Here is a 19,129-nt window from a genome sequence, read left to right as displayed (position 1 = left end):
TGCCATACAAAGTGCATGGAGACCGTAGACTTTCCCTTTGGCCAAAGTCCTTGGCTGTTGGCATACAAGCAGCAGAAGCTTGCATCATACCAGAGGCATCATCCTGAAAGCGATTATTCAATTCAGATATCTGACCGTCATTGATCTCATTCCACAGATGTCGCAAACCTTCATTGCTCTGCACACTTGCCAATTTGCCCAAAGTAGAGAAAACAAGTGTATCAGCAATCTTTTCAGATAGTTTTCTCTTTCGAAAGGAAGACACATCCCATTTTTCAATACCATGCTTTTGCATGAGCTCCTCTGTTAACTGGAGAACTTTGTCAAAGTCATTCAATGTGTTGTCCCTATATTGAGTAAAACTTTGTTTTACACTTTCTATCAGATTAATGCAATCTGTAATTGACAAAGTGGCACTCTGTAATCCTTTTGTAGCAAAATCACTGGTTTCAAATAATTTTCCAAATGCAACTGCCAGAAATAAGAATTTCTTTGTCTCTATTTGATTTAAAAGAGATTGGGCATCTAGTTTGGTCTGTCCAGCACATTCTGAAAATTCAGCAAGCACATCCAGTATGACATCAAAAAGCATCAGACCTTTTCCTACCGAACCAGATTTTGAACTCCACCTTGTGTCCGATGAGCGTTCAAGTTCAAGGCATTGTTGATCAGGATGCAGCTGTTTTTGTATTTCCAAAAAATGAGTATGCCTGTGTGTTCCTGTCATAAAACCATGCAAGGAGTTCAGGAGTTCAAAAAAGGTTTTAACACAGGGACATGCTTTAGATGCTGTGTAGAGAACCAAACTAAGGCAATGAGAATTGATATGCACATAAACAGCTCTGTGAAATGTATGTTTTAAAATCACATGAACGCCGCCTTTGTTTCCAGACATCACAGATGTTCTATCAAAGCTGAATCCAACACACAACATGGGGTCTAATTCAAGTACTTCAAGTACTAGTAGAATTTTTTCAGAAATTCCGTTTGCAGTCATGTCAGAAGTGTCAACAAATCCAACTGATCCTTCCTTTATTAATCCCTTATGTAGATATCTGATGCATACTGCAACTAGCTCACGTTTTGACAGATCTTTACATTCATCACCCAGTACTGCATAGTATGTGTTTGCAGTTTCATGTAATTCAAATTTGATTTTCCATAACAGTAGTGTAGTGGCAGACTCCAACAGCTCATTTTGAATATCTGGGCTCATAAGAGTTGCATTCTTAGGGAGTTTTTCAAGATGACTTTCTATATTGCTGTCATATTTGCTGAGGAGTTTAAACAGCTCCAAAACGTTTCCTTTATTTAGAGCTTCATTGCTTTCTCTGTGTCCACTTAATGGAATCTCTTGTTTTGCACAGAACATCACAATATCTAGAACTACTTTAATATGTTCACGATTCCTCTCAATTAAAGAAGAGTTCATGGCATCATGGTTTAGCTGATTTATAATGTTTCCCCGACCTAGTGGTTGGTGACACTGCTTGTAGTCATCAGATTTCCCCATGGCAATGGAGTGCGTCTTGCTTGATTCATGTTTTGAACAGCTCTGAATCAAATGTTTCCAATCTTTAAATCCAGTTCTAGTGAAGTATCTTCAGCTTGGGAATCAGAAAAATGTTGGCATGCTTTACAAAACACTGCATCTTTGCTTATATTGTACTCTAACCAATGAAATTTGTCGTTCCAGTGAGAGGAAAAACTTCATGATTTACCACCAATTAAATGAGCAGGAAAAGTCTGTAACTTTGGTTGTGTAGGAGGTTCATCTATTTGGGATAAGTCTGAAGAAAATTCAGTTCTTTCATTACCAGATGCACTACTCTGTGGTGACGAAGTGGAATTTGATGATGGAACATCTGATGATTCAGTTCTAGTCAAATCCTCGTATTGAAGGTGAGGCTTTTTGAAGTAGTCAATAGGGATGTGAATCGTTTTTTGACGATTTAAAATATTGTCCGATATATTTTAAATCGTCAAAAATCGTTAGAGCCACGATACAATACCAATTCCCCCGATTTATCGTCAAAAAATCGTAAATCAGGGGAAGGGGGAGGGGAAGGGGGAGGGCGGGAAAACCGGCACACTAAAACACCCTAAAACCCACCCTGACCCTTTAAAATAAATCCCCCACCCTCCCGAACCCCCCCAAAATGCCTTAAATTACCTGGGGGTCCAGCGGGGGTCCGGAACGACCTCCTGCAGTCGAATCGTGTTGTCTTCGGCCGGCGCCATTTTGCGCCGCCATTTTGCAAAATGGCGGCGCAAAATGGCCGATTTTCACGATATTTTAAAAACCCAAACGGCGATAATACGATTCCCTCCCCCTCCCAGCCGAAATCGATCGTTAAGACGATCGATGACACGATTCACATCTCTAGTAGTCAAGCAAAGAATTTTGCTTTGCTATTTTCTTGCATTCAACAAACTGCCATGGAAAAGTCACCACTGCCTGATACTCAGATCCATGCCAGCACTTGCTGGGCTTTTTTCTTAGCACCTTGCAGCAACAAGAGACACCAATGGTGGCTCTTAAATGTATAGGAGCTCCTTTCTGAGAACATGTGGAATCATACAGGCCTCCTATTCCTAGCTACAGCATGAGCTCCACAGTCAGTGAGGTAATTAATGGGCAGCATACAGGGCATGGATAGCTGGTTTCTGCATTTCACACAGCACTTCCTCCTTTGAGTCCTTACAGCCTCTGTCCTGTCCTCAAGCTGAGTGAGATGGAGAGAAAATGCACTGAATGTAACTTGTTGTAGCATTGACAGACTTCTCCCTTCTCCTATTCTTGTACATAGAAGGAACTGGGCCATCATAAATGGCCATTAATGTGCCTTTGCACTCTCTCTCCCTTTGTTTTAAAACTTGAAAGAGGGACTGGTTGAGTTTACAGTACTTCCCTAGCTCTTCTTTTGGCTATATGACTTTGTGCACATATTGCTGCTGGCCCCCTCCTGCCCCTCCCAGTTATCCCACAACAATCTCAGTGACAGGAAATCAAAAGTTCCCAGGTATGGTTGGGAAACACTGTATTAGTGAATAAGCCTCCTAAATAGTGCATGCTTTGGAGTGTTACCATTTCATGCACCCTTTGTTACGGTTCTGGCTGCGAGCGCCGCAACCAGACCCTTACCTCCGGGTTCCTGGACCTGTTCCCGCTTCTGTTGGCCTAGTTCGTGGCCTGTTTGGCGGCATCCCCGCGAGGGCCGCGCCACCGGGAAGCTTCCCATGGATGCCTTGCCTCTGGGCGCGCGCGCGCCCACTTGGGCGCTTTTCTAGGTTGTGGTGGTGACTCCGCCCAGTTCCTGACGTCAGACACCGCAGCCTTGATAAGTCGGCTGCAGACACTCAGTCTTTGCCTTGCAACGGGCTTACCATCTGGTTCCCTGTTGCTCCGTGCCCCGGAGTGAGCTACCTTTGGAACTCGCTCCGTTCCTGCTTGCCTGCTACAGTACCTGCTTGGTTCCTGCTTGCCAGCTATAGTACCTGCTTGGTTCCTGCTTGCCTGCTACAGTTCCTGCCTGGTTCCAGTTCCCGAGTCTTGCTACAGTTCCTGTCTACTGTTCTAGTCTGGTTCCAGTTCTCAGTCCTGCTCATCAGCCTGCCCACTCCAGTCTCAAGATCATCAACCCACCTAAGTCCCAGCGGCCGGGCTCCTACGGGCTCCTCCCGGGGGGGCTTTGGCTTCCAAGGGTGAAGCCTCACCTAAGTCCCAGCGGCTGGGCTCCTACGGGTTCCTCCCAGGGGAGCACCAGCTTCCAGGGTGAAGAGCACCTCTACGTCCTGCCTGAACATCCGCCTCCCGGCCTGCGGTGTAACAGAGACATTGAATACCCTTCCCAGTCTCTTGCAGGTCAGCCCAAGGGTCCACTAAACTGAGAATCCATAACAGATTGCAAGGCCATGGACTCGGCGGATGCACCTGCTCCCTCTGACCTGCCTGGGATGGCCCAGCAGATGCTACAGCACCAGAGCTGCATCAATACCCTGGCAGCTACGGTGGAACGGCTATCCTCTCGCCTGGAGTCCTTGCCTCCGGCTGGCGCGGTTCCCGAGGGACACAGCTCTTCTGTGACTCAGCTACCGGCACCCTCTCGCTACGCTGGAGATTTAAGGTCCTGCCGCGGCTTTCTGAACCAATGTTTCATACGGTTCTCCCTGTTGCCTCGGCAGTTCCCCTCTCATGTGGTGAAAGTAGCATATAACCTGTCCCTGCTTGACGGGAAAGCCTTAATATGGGCCTCTCCCCTTTGGGAACACAATGATCCCTCGCTAATGGACTTACAACAGTTCATCTCGAACTTCCGACAGGCTTTTGATGAGCCAGCCTGAGTAGCTACGGCTACATCTGAACTGCTGCAGCTCCGTCAGGGGGCTCGCTCCTTGGCAGATTATACTATGGAATTCCGGACTTTAGCCCAAGAAGTAGGTTGGCAGGATGGTAGTCTTAAGGCCTTCTTCTTGGAGGGCCTTTCCGGATGCATAAAGGATGAGATTGCTGCCCAAGATGTGCCGGAGGACCTCAACGCCTTGATAGAGATGGCTGCCCGCATTGACCGCCGCCTACAACAACGGGCCAAGGAGCAGCACTCCTCCTGCCACAGTCCTGCTTCTGTGTCGATGAGATCCGCGTCTTCTTCTAAGACTTCTCGTCCAGACGCTCCCACCTGTGAACCCATCCAGCTGGGACGGGCCCCGCTCTCTGATGAAGAGAGGCAACATTGCCGTTCATTGAAATTGTGCTTGTATTGTGGCCAGAAGGGCCATTTCTTGGCACGCTGCCAGGAGTGTGCGGAAAACGCCAAAGCCTAGGAGGTCGGGAGGAGCTCCCGGATGAGTGGTGTGGAAGTTGAGAAGTTCTTTAACTAAGATATTTGCAGCAGGTTCCCAAGAATTCACTTCTGGTCCAAATCCTTCCCAAGCTAGGAGGTACTCCCATTGACGACCGCGTCTCTGAACATCGAGGACCTCCCGAACTTGATAAATAGTATCCTCTTCAGCTCTCAGTTGTGGAGGAACAGGTATCTTCCGGGAAGGCCAATTGAGGAGCAAGGGCTTCAACAGAGACACATGAAAGGAAATGTGAATTCGTAGTGTGGCGGGCAGGCGTAGTTGATAGGTCATGGGACCTATTTGTCTTGTCACTGGGAAAGGACCAGTGTAACGAGGAGCCAATCTCATTGAAGGAACTCTTAAATGAATATGTCTGGGGCTGAGCCACACCTTTTCACCAGGGCGAAATTGTGGTGCTGGTCGCCGGTGTCGGTCTGCGAATCTTTTTGCAGTACTGGCGGCCTTCTGTAGCATCTGCTGGGTATGTGTTCAAAACGTTTTAGTTGTATAGCCGTAAGTTGGGCCGCCAGGGAGGAGACAGGCAGGGGAAGCGGTACTGGTGGCGCAGGTTGGTGTCCAAAAACAATTTGGAAAGGAGAAGCCCCAGTCGAGGTACAGGCATGAAAATTATGAGAAACTTCTGCCCAGGGCAGCAAGGCCGCCCAATCATCCTGTTGAGCATTAACATAGGAGCGTAAGAATTGTTTTAGAGCATGATTAGTCCGTTCTGCCTGCCCGTTGGCTTGAGGATGAAAGGCAGTGGTGAAGTCTAGCGCAATGTGAAATTTGGCGCAGAGATTCCGCCAGTATCGGGCTGTGAATTGCGATCCTCGGTCAGATGTGATGTGCTGGGGTATGCCATGAAGACGAAAAACATGTAACGTGTAACGTAAATAATTGATATAACAATCACAACACAGAAGTCAAACCTCCTCTCCTGATGCAGAAATAATGTGATAAGGAGAGGGAAAATATATTCCCAAGTACATTAAAAATACTAAACAAAACAATTCTGATTTAAAGGCCAGCCTAACCGGAAATAGTACGTCATTACTCATGTCAATCCAAAATCTGTCTAAACCAATCAAGGCACCCGAGCACTCACTATTGCCTAGACTCACTATTACAGCCCGATCATGCCCAAAAATCTACATCATCACCTCTTATCTGTCAGTCAAAACACTGACCAGTCCAATTCCTTATTCAAGCCCTTAGGTGCCACCGATTCGAACCAATAAATCCACCTCAGTTCGCGTTGTAACAGATGTCTATCAAAATCCCCTCCCCGAGAGAAGGGCTTCGGTTGCTCAATTACTGCGAATTTTAAATCCTCAAAGGCATGTCGCCGTTCTAAACAGTGTTGTACCAAGGGTGCCTCTAAGCGATTTCTAACAATCCCGATCAATACAGGCATCCCCCAAGGTTCAGCACTCTGGGCCACTCTATTCAACATCTACCTGCTGCCAATTTGTGCATTACTAACAAATCTAGGAATCAACTTCTTCCTATATGCAGACGACATATGATTCTACATCCCTTTTGACAAAACATTCGAAAAAACTGCAGAGCCTCTGTCAACATACAAAAATACACTTAACCAATTATCATGTATCTCTCATAAAAAATGAAACGATTGGAAAATTGAAAGTGTGTGCATAATGCATACATAATGCCAAAACCCTCTTTCTAAAATGCAAAGGAACTGGCAAATTCAAAACAATCCCTAGCATTTCATCTGCCAGTGCCTGGTAACACAAGAATAAACAAACAAATTCTAGTCACATGACTGATGACATGTAATCACAGAATGGAACATTTTTATTCCCAGAGAAGATACTTTTGAAAAAAATAATAAAATCAGTGTGTCAAAAAATTGAAATGTCAGCCAACACAGTTTCTCACTACCTTGCAGAAATCAGGGGATTGATTTTCAGGCCCATGGCCAAATTTCTGCTCCCCAGGCCAGCTGGAGATGCTGGGATGGTATTGTTATTTCTCTTTGGGGCTGGTACTTTCCCAGGCTAGCTATTGCACGTCTCTTCTTTTTAGAGCCTGGATTCTTGGGCAATTGGGAGGGGGAGATTACTCCTGAGTGCTAAGGGTGGCTCTACGTGTCCCTTGTTATGGTCCCTGGGGAGGATAGGTGTATGTCCCAGTGTGTGCTGAAGGTGGCAAATAAAGTAAATGGAGACAATTTGTTAGTGTCCAAATAAATCTTTACTGTTGCAAATAACTGAAGTTGGCACAATATTGGTCCATAGCACCACAGAATGTTCTTTTTATAATCTCCTCCCTCAATCTTGCAGGAATATTGGCTGCCAGAGACAGGAGTAACTTCTACCCTACAGGGCTTGGAAAAAATAAGAGTCCCCAGGGTAGGTTGTCCTTTAGCTGAACAGGAATATCCCTCCAACTGGCAAAGACACAATATGTCAGCTCAAGGAGGTTCTCAGCTATCACTCAGTGATGACACCAAGTGGTCCTTCCGTTTGAGGACCATCACTGTAATATTTGTGCTGAGTTGAAAGGGGCATAAAAAAGTTAGGTAAAAATCCTCAGATAGTTGCAAATGAAGACTCATGGCACCATATCCTAATAAAGACCGAGCTGATTGAATTGGAAGTTCAAATGTGTAGGAGGAACCCTGCCAGGCCAAAAAAAATGTGCTTACTGTCCCAGCATGGCAATTTCTTATGTTCTTATGTTCTTATGTGGTGTTTGTATTCTGGACACAAGCAAAATATTCTGGTTTGCTAATGATGATTTCATACCTACAGCGCTCCATCTTCGGTCCCAACTGGCCCAAGGGTCCACGAACTCCACCCACAGGAGTAACTTGGTCCAATTATCTTGTCGTTCATTCACGAACGAACGGAGAAAGGTCTTTAAGGTTCGGTTAGTCCGTTCCGTTTGCCCATTACTCTGGGGATGGAACGCAGACGAAAGACTAAGTTGCACACTGAAGCGTTTGCAAAGTGCTTTCCAATATCGAGCAGTAAACTGTGGTCCTCGATCTGAGACTATATCCTGTGGAAGACCGTGAAGTCTAAAAATATGTTGAGCGAAGAGATTGGCTAAGTCAGGTGCAGAAGGCAACTTTGGCAAGGGGACAAAGTGCACCATCTTGGAGAATCGGTCTACAGTCACCCAAATGACCGAATTACCTCCTGAGATGGGAAAATCCACGAAAAAGTCAGTGGAGATGTGTGTCCAAGGCTCCACCAGGATGGGTAATGGTTGTAACAGGCCCCTGAGCCTCCCGATGAGCGGCTTCTGTTGGCACAGGTAGGGCAAGAGCCCACAAAGGCTTGGACGTCCTGTCTCACCGTTGGCCACCAGTAGAATCGGTTCAACAAGTCCAAGTTCCCTTTACAGCCAGAATGGCCCCCAGTGAGGGAGTCATGGGCCCAAGTGAGGTCTTCTCTCTGGGAGCGACGTTGAACGACGGTCCTTCCTTGGGAGGACACCAAGGTTGCTGCGAGGCTCACTTTCACGGGATCCAAGATGTACTGGGGAGTGTCAGGAGTCTCTTCAACCTCAGAGGAGCGCGAGAGCGCGTCGGCTTAAACTTTCTTAGAGCCGGGTCGGTAGCGTAGAGTAAAGTTAAATCGATCAAAAAACAGCGACCACCGGGCTTGCCTTGGGTTCAGGCGTTGGGCTTGCTTCAAGAATGCTAAGTTTTTGTGGTCGGTGTAAATTGTAACCGGATGGTTGGCCCCCTCCAACCACTGTCTCCATTCCTCCAGGGCAAGTTTCACGGCTAGCAAGTCTTTATCACCAACACAGTAGTTGCTTTCTGCCGGCGAGAATTTCTTCGAGAAATATGAACAGGGTAGCAATTGTCCAGAATCGGAGTACTGGCTCAGCACGGCCCCCACGGCCACATTGGAGGCATCAACTTCCACCACAAAGGGCCGGCTGGGGTCAGGATGATGAAGGCAGGTGTTCAACAAGAACGCTTCCTTGAGGGCCTCGAAGGCTTGGCAAGTGGGAACAGGCCAAACCACCGCGTTGGCTCCCTTTCGGGTGAGGGCAGTCAACGGGGCCACAATACAAGAGTAGTTAGGAATAAAGTGACGGTAGAAATTGGAAAAGCTGAGGAAGCGTTGCAACGCTTTGAGACCCCTCGGCCGGGGCCAATTCTTAATTGCTGCCACTTTCTCAGGATCCATTTGGAAGCCTGTTGCAGAGATTATGTAGCCCAGGAATGGCAGGGACGTCTTCTCAAAACTACACTTTTCAAATTTTGCGTAAAGACTATGCTGCCTAAGTATTTGGAGCACTTGACGGACATGCTGACGGTGTGAAGGCAGGTCCTGGGAGTAGACTAGCACATCGTCGAGGTAGACGATTACGCAGGTGTTCAGAAGGTCCCATAACACCTCATTCATAAGGTGCTGGAACACCGCTGGAGCATTACATAAGCCAAAAGGCATCACAAGATATTCATAATGCCCGTCTCTGGTATTAAAAGCGGTTTTCCACTCGTCTCCGGGACGAATTCTGACTAAGTTGTAAGCACCTCGTAGGTCCAACTTTGTAAAAATCTTCACTCCCTGGAGCCTATCAAGGAGCTCTGGGATTAGCGGGAGCAGGTAACGATCCCGCTTGGTAATAGAATTTAGGCCTCAATAGTCTATACACGGTCTCAGCGAGCCATACTTCTTGCTGACAAAGAAGAAGCCTGCCCCTTCAGGCGACTTGGACGGGCGAATAAACCCCTTGGCCAGATTCTCTGAAATATACTCAGACATGGCCTGGGTTTCAGGTAATGATAAGGGATATACCCTTCCTCAGGGGGGGCAAAGTTCCAGGTAGCAGGTCTATAACGCAGTTATACGGGCGATGCTGCGGAAGGATCTCTGCCTTGGACTTGGAAAAAACATCCGTGAAGTCCTCATAGGGTGCCGGAGGACCTAGGGCAGAGTGCATCAACGGAGGTCCGGGAGCCTTAGGCACCTTCATACAGTTGGCTAAACAGGAAGGGCTCCACTTGACAATCTGTAGTGTATCCCACTGAATCGTGGGCGAGTGCTTCTGTAACCACGGCAACCCTAGCACCACAGGGTGGACAGCCTTATCCATCACTAGGAAGGCTATCTCCTCCAAATGGGTCGCCCCGGTGCGGAGAGTAATGGGTGCCGTGGACATCATGATAGGTCCTGGAAGGAGTGTCCACTGGATGGAGGTAATTCGTAACGGGACCTCCTGTCTATGCGTAGGAACTCGCAACTGGGAGACTAAGTCCTGCAGGATGAAATTACCCCCGGCTCCAGAATCCAGGAACACGATTGTCTCGATGGATTCTCCAGGGTATTCCAGGGTAACAGGCACGGTACATTGAGGAGCTGCAGCACAGGCCTTCTAGGGGTTTCCCCGGATGAGTGGTGTGGAAGAGGGGGTACTGTTAGGACCACCGGCCATGGCAAGCCGCGACCGGGGCCAGCGACTCACCGGCGCGGCATGCTGACTCGCCGACTGTGAGGGGTCGGCGTCGGCGGGTTCCCCTGCTCAGTTTGCTGCCCTATCATCATGGTTGCGGCGTCGGCCGTCCCTCTGCGTGCCTCTGGCTCCGCCCCCGCTGAGGTTTCCTAGAGCTGCGCAGTGCAGTTGAAGATAATTAAAGGGCCATACAGGAAGTGGATTGGCTCCTTCCTGTAGGCTCTAGCTGCTGGAGACTACTTAAGGCAACGTCTGCACCTCAGACTTTGCCTTGGCTTCTTGGCTCCTGTGGTTTGTTCTTGAGTTCCGTTCCTGTGATTGACCCTCCATGCCTGATTCCCGGACTGGCTGCTGTTCATCCTTGGTATCTGATTCTGGACTGGCTGAGGAGTATCCTTTGACTCTTGATTCCTGGACTGGCTGCGGAGTATCCTTTGGTTCTTGATCCCTGGACTGTGCTTGACTACCCGAATCGACCTGCTGGAGGCGCCAGCTATCTGGACCACATGACCTGCAGGAGGCGCCTGCATCCTGATTACCCTCTTCTACTTCTTGTGATCCTCTGAGTTGGCCTCGCCTTCCGACGATAGGACGTTTACGTACCACGTCGGATCAAGGGTCCACCACCCAAGACACAACATAAGGAGCATATCAGATTGCTAAATTCCTCCTTCCACTGGAGCCAGTCCCTAACAGATTGCAACTCCGCATGGAGACTCATAACAGATTGCTAACTCCTCCCTCTACAGGAGTATCCAGCAGCAGATTACAACAGATTGCTAACTCCTCCCCTCTGGAGGAGCAAAACATAACAGGAGTAGTTCCTGGAGCAACCCTGAGTAGCAGGGAAGAAGGCAGACAGTGTCCGAGGTGCAGGTCCCTCCAAGGAGTGGATAGCCAGAGACAGGAGCAAGGCCCCCGAGGAGCGGGTACCCGAGAGTGTCTCACGTCCGGAGGAGCAGGAACCAGGAACCAACATCCGTAGTGAGAACAGCAGGATTCAGCAAGGAGGGAACTTGTTGCCAAGTCAATTAGAGCCAGGCCCCGATGTTGCTTAAGAGTCCAGGGCTAGTGATGTCATCAAGGGGAGACACCCCTGAGGTTCCCACCCTGGCGTCCTTATAGGAGGGCCATGGAGCACACACATGTGCCTAGGAAGGCCCGAGAGAAACATGGTGGTCGGCGGCGTTCTTGCCACCCTGAGGAATCCTGGAACGGAGCCATGAGGTAGGAGGCGGCTAGCCATAGCCACAAGTCTTCCCAGAGGAGACAGGGCAGTGAGTGAGTAATAACAGTTGCAGTCATCTGCGACCGATGGTCATAACAATACCCCATCTCTTAAGGTCCCCCCAGGAGGTTTGGGTTTATTAGGATGTGTGGCGTGAAACTGCCTGATTAAATCCTTGTCAAGGATGTTGGCCGCAGGCTCCCAGCTGTTTTCTTCAGGCCCAAAGCCCTCCCACGAGAGGAGATATTCCCATCTCTTTCCACGCTTCCTAACGTCCAAGACATCTTGCACTTGATAAGTAACGTCCGCTTCCAACAACAGAGGTTGGGGCTCAGTTGGTTTCTTAGAGAAATTTGACAGTACCAGAGGTTTGAGTAGCGAGATATGAAGGCATTAAGAATTTTAAGAGATGCAGGTAGTCGAAGGCTGTAGGTAACTGGGCCCAGACGGTGGAACACGGGAAAAGGCCCAATGCATCTGGGGCAAAACGGGCTGATGGCAGTTTTAGATGAATAAAACGAGTGCTGAGCCACACTTTGTCTCCTGGGTTAAATTGCAGAGCTTCTCAATGATGGGTATCGTAGAACTTTTTAGATCTTTGGGCGGCTTGCTGAAGGAGTTGTTTGGTGTAGTCCCAGAGTCGATGCAACTCCTGTGCAGTAGCCTGTGCCACTGGGGACAGTACAGACAGTAAGAGCGGGAGAGGAGGCAGCGGCTGGCGTCCATAGACCACCTGAAAGGGTGATAATCCAATGGATGAGGACTGGTGGGAATTTAGAGCAAACTCGGCCCATGGCAGAAGGTTGGACCAATCATTCTGCCAGTAATTTACATAAGCTCAAAGGAACTGTTTTAAGGTCTGGTTTGTTCTTTCCGTCTGACCATTGGCTTGGGGATGATAAGCCGATGTGAGGTCCAAGGCAATGTCAAACATCTTGCAGAGAGATTTCCAAAACCGGGCTGTGAATTGCACTCCTCAATCAGAGAAAATATGTCTTGGGAGTCTGTGGAGGCGGAATATGTGGCATATGAACAGATTCGCTAGTTCAGGGGCTGAGGGAAGGCCAGGTAACGCCACAAAGTGAGCCATTTTTTAAAATCGGTCCACAGTGACCCAAATCGTATTGTTGCCATTTGAAGGAGGAAGGTCCACAATGAAATCTGTGGCTATATGCATCCATGGCTCACTGGGCACAGGAAGTGGTTGCATGAGATCCCAAGGACAACCCGTCGGAGGCTTATGACGAGCACATGTTTATTTTTTTAATTTATTTTTATTTATACAGTTATTCTATACCGTTATACAGAAACAAGTTTCTATCACTACGGTTTACATTTCATTTAAAAAATAAAAACATAAAAATATAAATAATTAGAATAATATTACAAAAACCAGATTAATAGAAATAAATAACACTAATAAGTAACTACATTCATTACTAAAAACAGTAAAGATAAAAACTAGAAAATATAAAAAAAAGCAGAAGAATCTTTTAATTCGGGGTCAACATTAAATGCCTGTTGGAAGCACCATGTTTCTAACTCTTTTCTAAACTTTCTCAAATCCGGTTGTAATCTCAGGATCTGTGGTAAAGTGTTCCAAAGTTTCAGTCCTGCAACTGAGATAGCTCAGTCTCTCACTTCACTTAAATGGGCAGATTTCACTGTGGGCACTGTTAGAAAACCCTTGTATGCGGACCTTAACTCCCGTTGAGGGACATGAAGTCTGATTGAGACGTTCAACCAGTCAGATTTTTCTCCGTATAAAATCTTATGTATAGTACATAACATTTTATGTTTTATTCTAAAAACTACCGGCAGCCAATGGAGGCTTTGCAAGATTGTGGTTATATGGTCTCTTCTTTTAGTGTTTGTCAGAAGCCAGGCGGCAGAATTCTGGAGTACCTGCAAGGTAGATTTCGGCAAACTTAACAAGGTTGACTTACAATAATCAATTCCAGTAAATAGCATGACCTGGAGCACATGTCTAAAATTATTCCAAGAAATGAGTGGGCATGTGGGCAAGACTCAATATAAACTTGTGTTTCCTTCTTCATAGTGGGCCACCAATAGAACCGGAGAGTGGAAAAGGTTCTAGACTGTCCCGGGTGGCCTGCTGTTAAGGAGTCGTAAGCCCAGCAGAGTATCTTCCATCTGAGTTGTCAGGGAACTATTGTTTTCCCAGGTGGCACAGTGAATGTGGCAGAAAAGAGGACTTTGGTTGGATCAATGATGTGCCGTGGAACATCAGGAATATCTTCAGTGACAAAAGACCGGGAGAGTGCATCGGCACAAGTGTTTTTATTGGCTGGCCGGTCCCGTAACAGAAAATTAAATTGAGTAAAAAAAAAAGGGCCCAACGGGCCTGTCAATGATTTAGGCGTTGCGCATGGTGCAAATACTCGATATTCTTGTGGTCAGTATATACTGTAAAATGGTGTTGTGCCCCTTTAAGCCAGGGACACCACTCTTCAAAAGCCAGTTTAATTGCCAACAGCTCCTTATCCCCTATTGCATAATTACGTTCCACTGGAGAAAAGCGTTTTGAGAAGAATGAGCAAGGGTGTAAGGTATAGTTGGCTGAATACTGGCTGAGTACTGCTCCTACGCCGACATAAGAGGCATCGACCTCAACGATGAAGGGCCGTCAGGGGTCTGGATGGCGCAGGCATGGCTCCTGAATGAAGGTGGCTTTAAGGTCCTGGAAGGCGGTCATGGCCTCGGGCGACCACTGAGACAGATTAGCACATTTAAGAGTCATGGCCATGAGCAGGGCGGTCAGCGTAGAATAGTGATGATTAAATGATCTGTAGTAATTGGTGAAGCCAAGAAATCTCCGTAGGGCATTGAGGCCTGTGGGTTGAGGCCAGTTGCGGATACTTTGGGATTTTTGGGGATCCATTCAGAAGCCTTGGCTAGAGACCACATAGCGCAAGAAGGGAATGGACTCTTGTTCAAAAGAGCACTTCTCCAGTTTGGCATACAACAGTTTGGCATTTGAGGGATAAACATCCCTCAAACGCTGAAAAACAATGCAGATGTCCTGGCGATGGCTCTGGAGGTCTTGAGAGGTCTTGAGAAAAAAACAAGATGTCATCTAGGTAGACTACGACACATCAGTAGAGCATGTCTCTGTAGACCTCTTTCATTATATTCTGAAAAACCGCTGGAGCATTACAGAGACCGAACGGCATCACCAGGTATTCAAAGTGGCCATCACGCATATTAAACGCGGTTTTCCATTCATCGCCCTGGCGGATTCGGACCAAGTTGTAGGCCCCTCTAAGATCTAATTTGGTGAAGATCTTGGCTCCCTGAAGTCTGTCAAAGAGTTCCGAAATTAACAGTAAAGGGTAGCGGTCCTTCAGAGTGATCTCGTTTAAGCCATGGTAGTCGATGCACGACCGGAGGGAGCCGTTTTTCTCCCCAATGAACAAAACGCCCACTCTGGTGGGAGACTTGGAGGGCCAGATAAAGCCCTTGGCTAACTTTTCCCATATATACTTCGATATGGCTTACGTTTCGGTCAAGGACAATGGGTAAATCCTACCACGAAGAGGTTCGGTGTTAGGCAGCAAATTTATTGTACAGTCAAATGAGCGATGTGGGGGTAGGGTGTCCGCAGTCTTTTTGGAGAAGACATCCGCGTATGAGGAATACTGCAGCAGAAGGCCCGAAAGAGAAGCAGAAGTGGTTAGGCAAGGTACCGGTGATACGACCTCCAAGCATTTGTTGTGGCAAGAGTCACCACATTGAGATAGTTGTAGTGTGACCCAATCAAACTGCGGGAAATGCAGCTTTAACCACAGCAGGCCCAGGACCACGGGGTGTATAGCTTTATCCAGTACGAGGAAGGATACGTTCTCTACATGTAGAGAGCCGTTACGAAGCTGGATAGGGAACGTGGAGTGAGTAACCTCACCTGGAAGAGGTTCACCATGAATGGAGGAAAGTAGTAAGGGCACTGGGGAGTAGGGATGTGAATCGTTTTTTGACGATTTAAAATATCGTCCGATATATTTTAAATCGTCAAAAATCATTAGAGCCGCGATACAATAACAATTCCCTCGATTTATCGTCAAAAAATCGTAAATCGGGGGAAGGGGGAGGGGAAGGGGGAGGGCGGGAAAACCGGCACACTAAAACAACCCTAAAACCCACCCCGACCCTTTAAAATAAATCCCCCACCCTCCCGAACCCCCCCAAAATGCCTTAAATTACCTGGGGTCCAGAGGAAGGGTCCCGGTGTGATCTTTTACTCTCGGACCTCCGTGCATTGTAGAAATGGTGCCGGCGCTATGTTTGACCTGTCAAAGATCAAAGGTAGCACCGGCGCCATTTTGTTTTTTTGTCCCCCGACGTCAGGAGCGTAGGAGATTGCTCCCGGACCCCCGCTGGACCCCCAGGGACTTTTGGCCAGCTTGGGGGGGCCTCCTGACCCCCACAAGACTTGCCAAAAGTCTAGCGGGGGTCTGGAACGACCTCCTGCAGTCGAATCGTGTTGCCGTGTGGCGCCGGCCATACAGCGTATGGCCGGCGCCATTTTCCGTACGGAAAAACGATTCGCGTGCAGGAAGTGGTTCCCGGACCCCCGCTGGACTTTTGGCAAGTCTTGTGGGGGTCAGGAGGCCCCCCCAAGCTGGCCAAAAGTCCCTGGGGGTCCAGCGGGGGTCCGGGAGCGATCTCCTATGCTCCTGCCGTCGGGGGACAAAAAAACAAAATGGCGCCGGCGCTACCTTTGCCCTGTCATATGACAGGTCAAACATAGCGCCGGCACCATTTCTACAACGCACGGAGGTCCGAGAGTAAAAGATCACACCGGGACCCTTCCTCTGGACCCCAGGTAATTTAAGGCATTTGGGGGGGGTTCGGGAGGGTGGGGGATTTATTTTAAAGGGTTGGGGTGGGTTTTAGGGTTGTTTTAGTGTGCCGGTTTTGGCGGTGACCTCACCGCCCTGGGGCGTCCTGGAATGCAGCCATGAGGGTCGGAGGCGGCTAACCACAGCTGCGAGTCTTCCCAGAGGAGAGAGGGCAGCGAGGCAAGAAGTGAGTAATAGCAATCGCAGCCGTCTGCGACCGATGTTCATAACATGGTGGAAGGAGGTTAACCAATGGGACACTGTTATACCAGGGTAGACATTATATTAAAATGATAGGATGGATCAAATTGGTAAAGGGGTGGCACTACATATTAAAAAGGGCCTTGAGTCAAACAGGATAAAAGTTCTGCAGAAAATAAAATGCAATGTTAAATCTTTTTGGGTAGAAATTCCAGGTGAAAAGGGGAATAAAATGGGAGTGGTGGTATATTACTGTCCACCTGTCCAGAATGAACAGACAACGAAATACTAAAAGAAATTAGGAAAGCTAAGAAAATCAGCAGCACAGTAATGATAGGTGATTTCATTTACATCAGTACTGACTAGGTGAATGTCACATCACGACATGCTACCGAGGTAAAATTCCTGGATGAAATAAATGGCTAGTTCATGGAGCAGCTGGTACAAGAGGCGAATCTATTTTAGACCTAGCCTTTAGTGGAATACAAGATTTGGTGAAAGAGGTAACAGTATTTTAGCCACTTGGCAAGAGTGATCACAAAATGATCAAATTTGATTTAATAACTGGAAGGAAAACACTAAAGATATCTATTGTGATAGCATTTAATTTTCATAAGGGTGACTATGATAAAATAAGGAAAATGATTGGGAAAAAAGTGAAAGGAGCAGCTGCAAAGGTTAAAAGTTTACAACAGAGATGGTCCTCGTTTAAAAATCGCATCTTGGAAGCCCAGGCCAGATGTATTCCACGCATTAGAAAAAGCAGAAAGCTAAATGACTCCTGGCATGATTTAAAGGTGAGGGGAGAGAGAATATATCTAAAAACACCTTTCAAGAAATGGAAAAGGGATCCGAATGAAGAAAACAGCAAACAGAATAAGCACTGGCAAGTTAAATGCAAAGCATTGATAAGGAAGGCAAAGAAAAAATTTGAAAATAAGTTTGCCGTGGAAGCAAAACCTCATAATAAAAAAAAACTTTTTCAGGTGCATTTTAAGTAAAAAGCCTACGAGGGAGTCACTTGAACCATTAGATGATCAAGGGGTAAAGGGGGCACTTAGAGATGACAAGGCAATAGCTGAGAGACTAAATTAATTCTTTACTTTGGTTTTCACTGAGGAAGATATGAGAGAGAGACTTATGCCAGAAATGATATTCCAAGATGATGATTCAGAGGAACTGAAACAAATCTCCTTGAAGATGTAATAGGGCAAATAGTTACTCCTGGGGGAATTCTGCGCCAAAAAAAACCCTTAAAATTCTGCACACAAAAATTTAAAATTCAGCAAAATTCTTCATACTTTATATTGGTCAAAATAACACAATATACATGATAGTCTTTACTTAATTAATTTAAAATGTAATCAGAAAAAAAATTCTTACTTAAAGATGTAGAGTTTTAAATATTTTGAGCAGAATTTCCTTAGAAGTTCACTGTTAGAATATCCCTTCCACCCTCTCTCCCTAATCCCCTGGCCAGTCTCCTTTCACTTTGCCCTCTCAGGCCCAATTCCTCCACTTGACAATTCTCCCCTCCCCCTCTAGGCTCAACCCCTTCCACTCTATCACCAATCTCAGAGTTTGACCCCTCTCTCAGTACTGCCCCTCACACAGGCTCCCTCTGTCCCTCTCTCTCTCCCATACCCCCACAGACTCCCTCTCTCTACTGCACATACACACCACCTCATACAGGCTCCCTCTTTCTCTCTCACACACACACAGACCCTCGTACAGGCTCACTCTCTCTCTTGCACATACACACACAAAACATATACTCTCATACAGGCTCCCTCTCTCTCATTCACATACACACACCATCATAAAGGCTCCCTCTCTCTCTCTCGCATACACATCCGCCAGGTTCCCTTTCTCTCTCATTCATATACCCTCACACAGGCTACCCATGTCTCTCTCACACACACACCCCTGCACATTGACTTCTTCTCTCTCATACCCCCTACACACAGGCTCCCTCTCTCTCTCACACACACACATACCTTCACACAGGCTCTTTCTCACCCATACACATACCCTCACACAGGTTTCCTCTCTTACAAACAAACAAGCACCCTCACTCCCTCACAGACACAGTTTTTCCACACACACCAGCTCCCAAACTCTCACACCTATAACCACTCCTTTACAATCTCCTCACATAGCCTCCCTCTCTCCAGAACAGTAACCCATGCTCTCTTAAACATGCTCTACCTCCCTCCTCCCCCCCCCTTCCCCCAGGCTCACAGTCTTACGAACACCTCTACACACATTCACACCGGGATTTGCTTCATTTTCACCATGAGTGGGATGGGCTCCAGTCGTGGCATACTCAAGTCTGCTCCATTTTCTCCCAATTCTCCCTTTAAAGGACCCACAGACCTTTAAAGGGCTGAGACGGCTCCAGGCCAACTCCCTTTTTGCCTCGCCGCCAGTCTGCGCTCCTCCCGCGGCTCGGGTTGGCCCTCCCTGCGCGGTCGGCGTCGGCCCATCGGGGCCAGGGGAGGTGGACCCAGGACAAGCCTCCCACGAGGCCCCCAAGGCGGCATCGCCAAAAATC

This window comes from Rhinatrema bivittatum, chromosome 3 (genome assembly GCF_901001135.1).
Source record: "Rhinatrema bivittatum chromosome 3, aRhiBiv1.1, whole genome shotgun sequence".
Lineage (NCBI taxonomy): Eukaryota > Metazoa > Chordata > Amphibia > Gymnophiona > Rhinatrematidae > Rhinatrema > Rhinatrema bivittatum.
The sequence above is the reverse complement of the archived record's forward strand: the minus strand, read 5'-3'. Positions refer to the sequence as shown.